At 44.8% G+C, this 4015-nt stretch overlaps 1 pseudogene; it reads left to right on the top strand.

Moving 5' to 3' along the window:
* Nucleotides 1-273: 273 nt before the first annotated feature.
* LOC129698459 (U2 spliceosomal RNA) lies at nt 274-440 on the top strand (annotated as a pseudogene).
* The last annotated feature ends 3575 nt before the right edge of the window (nt 441-4015 follow it).

The following is a 4015-nucleotide window of genomic DNA, read 5'->3' on the forward strand; positions in this document are numbered from 1 at the left end:
TGCACGAGCACTGGCAGCGGCAGCGGCAGCAGCAGTGGCAGTCGGCAGCTGCAGGAGCACTGACAGCTGCAGGGGCACTGGCAGCGGCAGGAGCAGCATGGGCACATCGATTCCCGGAGGAGGAAAACACCTGTGCCCAACTTCGCTCCAGCACGGTGAAAAAATTCATTTCTCAGCAGCAAAGGACTTTGCAGTTGACTGGCTGCACTCTACTACAAGGGACCAGTATGTGAGTACCAGGGTCGGTCCCAGCAGGATTTTTTAGTTACAATGATCGCTTCTAGGCTTTTTGGCTAAGATTAAGTGTAGTATCTGTTCTTATCAGTTTAATATCTGATACGTCCCTTATCTAGGGACCATATATTAATAAAATCTATAGTAGCTGTTATCATCAGTTTTAATGTCTTATATGTCCCTTAGCTAAGGACCATATAAGTAGGAGTGCCCAGAATTGAGGGCATTACAGTGGGGTTGACCGGCTGCAACGACCGGAAGGGACCAGTACCGTCAGTACGGGGGTCGGTCCCAGGGGTCTAAGATAAAGGAGCAGCCAGGAGCGCTGAGAGCGTTGGTGCCGGGTTTAAAGGAATAGATGGAAGCAGCTGTGCCAGTTATCCTCCACACCGGCCATATCCACTCCACGGAAGGAAGGACAATACTGGAGAAGGAGGACCGTGGAACAGCGGGCAGCCAGCAGCAGCCAGCGGCACTTGGATCATCCGTAGTGGGATCATCTGTGCCCGATGTCGGCCCCGCACGGGCCAGCTCCATGCGGCCGAGCGGTAAGGCTAGACACAAATCAAACAAGGTAGTGGACTCAGAGGGTCCGACTTTGCATAAAACCGCCGGCAACCAGCGCCCGAGAGGGCTAGAGCGGGAAGAAGCGGTGTATGGAGCCTTGCTCCAACGTGATAAACCCACAGCAGTACCTTTTTGAGGGCTGCACAATGCTTCTACCCCATCAGAGGGGAGCACTGTGGGTCAGTTCTGGGTTGACTTGCAAGAGGGGTCCGCAGAACAAAAGACAAGTGGGCAGCAGTTAAGCCCACATGGGTACCCCGTGCGGGACCCTAGAGATCTCTAACTCTATAAAAAAGAGTAGGCAGGACCCTGATGGGCCAGAGCCTGGTAATACAGCGTCCCATGATCCTAACACAGCAGGGACTCTGCTGGACATGGTGGCTGATTACTTTAACCAAGTCAAACATGGGTAGACTTGGATCCAGGATGGCAATAGTATTACTATATGTCTGGCCACAAACGCCAACAGGGAAAAATTTACAGACACTGGCCAGACATCTGCCACCTGGCAACGGTGAGGCATTACAGGTGCCCAGTGTAAACCAATGCATTTGGCAGCATATGGGGACGAACATCAGGAACAGGACCTCAAGATCCAGAGAACCTTAAAGGAATTGACGGAAGGCATCATAGAATACACCCGCACCCTGGACTAAACGTAGGTAACCAAAGACCATCAAGACGCACTAGCTCTGTTTAGTAATATGCAATATGACCTGAACTACACGTGGAAGGCGGCCATTCAGCCAGCACTGGGACCCCAAAAAATGCTACCATTTGCAAACAAAGAACCGTGAGTGGACAAAGCCAAGACACTGGGGCTCATCAAGGCCAGCGCAAGGGCCTATTTTGGAGCATGATACCGGCCACAGGCAACGCCATAAAAAATGTGGCTCATACCAGTGGCAGTGCTAGAAATCAATAACCCGCAGGATCCTTTTTTAGGGTATGGCCAGGGCGGCCACCCTGGAAGATGCGGAAACCTCAACCTCCCACACAACCCCGAACAAGAGATATCAAACCAGAACCTCCTTTTTTCAAAAAAAAAAAAAAACAAGGAAATAACGCAACCACCGGTAACCATGGAGGTAGGTGGGTGGGGTTTCTTCTGTTTAAAATAGGGACCTACGATGGTAGGGGAGGTTACAACACTACAGTTATGTATGGTATATAATCACTACAGATTCATATAATCTCAGCAGTATTCAGGGTTATCTGATAAGATTTACTCATCCCAATAACCACAGTACAACATACACCAGAAGGGCATTTTGTCCTTACATAAAACCCACATGGTCTACAAAAATTGTACACAAAAGATGTGATTGAGCATACTTTTTATGGAACATTAGAATTGTATCAAACATATTTATTAAAAATAAAATAGAGTAGGGTTGCAGGATTATCATTGATTTTAACCCTAAACACATTTGTTCTAGATATTCATTTTAAGATGGATACTCTTATTCTTGATAAGACTTGGTGTCAGCTGCGGGGTTCTATATGGCAGGCATTGACTTAAAAGAGGAACTTTGGCAATAGAGCTTACAATAGGGGTAATTATTAGCTCCAATATTATTTACTAAAATTCTAAAACCAGCTTGGCATTGTTATGTAACAAAACCATAGGGTGATGTTTTTCCCCCGTTCGGCCCCATCAATGGGGTACTAGGGATAATTCATCTACACTCGGCATCTGGAATTCTCAGAGTTCTGACTGACCTTCTAAATCATGGTATTCGGTCATACAGGGGATGGTTTAGAACCATGTTCCCTAATGAACATAGCCAAAATGATTAATTTATCCAGTGACTGCGGGCAGTCATCCATGCCATAAGACTATGGATTATGGGTTTATAGAGTCTAAAAGACCCACTGCACGGCATTGGGCTGTCAGACAGGACGATGAATCTCATCTCATCTGCACTAAGACTGTCAACACGGAAGCAGTACCTTTGGACACATCAAGAAATGGGGCATATACTGCTTGGACAACAACCTCGACCAAAAGGCCAAGAACATTCTGGCCGTATTGGAATTTTAACAAGCCTCCATTATGATAATCGATGGAGCTACAGTGCCATCAATAGTGCCACAGGTGCACTCTCCAATTACCTATCACAAGGAACGGAGCGGCACGCGGTGGGAACGCACCCCTGGTAAGAAAACCAGGTACTCCGAAATCTGGGACATGGGTGTCGTTTTCTCAACATGCTGAGGAGCTTGTAGCTCATAACAGCGTTGTCACTTCAGTAACAGACCAGGAAGATGGTTATGCTCATGGTGTTATTTACCGCACAACAAGTCCAGCCATTTAGCAAACTGAGCCTGGACTCCCTGATCATCTCACCGAGAAACTGGTGTTGTCATACAGGATTTAATATAAGAAAACAGATCGGGTTTCCTCGGGTCAAGTGTTTGAATTTATGGTACACCCATATGGCAACCGACTGTGTATAGCAAGACACATCTAACAATATATGGAATATACTAAGAACATTCGAGGTCAGAAAATGGAGTTGTTTATCTCTTAAAAGAAACCGCATGAAAGGGTCATGACTCAAACTATATTAGGTGGCTCAAATAGGTCCTAAAAATGACACTAATGTTTTAACTCTCATTCCACCAGGGCTGCAGCAACATCCGCAGCAAAAATTTGTACAGGTACCCACAGACCAAATCCTCAGAATGGCAGGATGGTCATTCAAAAAGGGTTTTTCCACGGGTTTTTATAATAAACCAGTTAAATTTTGGAGCCATCATTTGTATTAAGAATACATTTTATGTCCAACAAAATAATTGCCCGAAAGGATACAGGGTTATGATTCTCAAATTTAAAAAAAAAAAAAAAAAAAAAAAAAAAAAAAAAAAAAAAAAAAGTTATATAATTTTTTTTTTTCATTATACCACACAACTCTTTTTATAATTGTGTTTTAAAATTACTAATGATGCTCTCTCCCAATACCCAAGGCAGTTGTGAAGCATGGACTCGTTCCACGGCATGAGGTCACAGAGCTTTGAAATCTTCACGAAGTCACTCACGTGACTCCGAAGTAAAATAGTAAGATTAAACGAGAACTTACCAGTTTGAAGTTTGATCTGTATTTTATGAGGAGTTACGATGAGGGATTTCGTGCCCTCCGCTCCCACCCTCTTATGATCATATCAAAAACTGGTATCTCTTTGATAATCTTACTATGTTAGATCATTATAG

Source organism: Leucoraja erinacea, chromosome 6 (genome assembly GCF_028641065.1).
Source record: "Leucoraja erinacea ecotype New England chromosome 6, Leri_hhj_1, whole genome shotgun sequence".
NCBI classification, from domain to species: Eukaryota; Metazoa; Chordata; class Chondrichthyes; order Rajiformes; family Rajidae; genus Leucoraja; species Leucoraja erinaceus.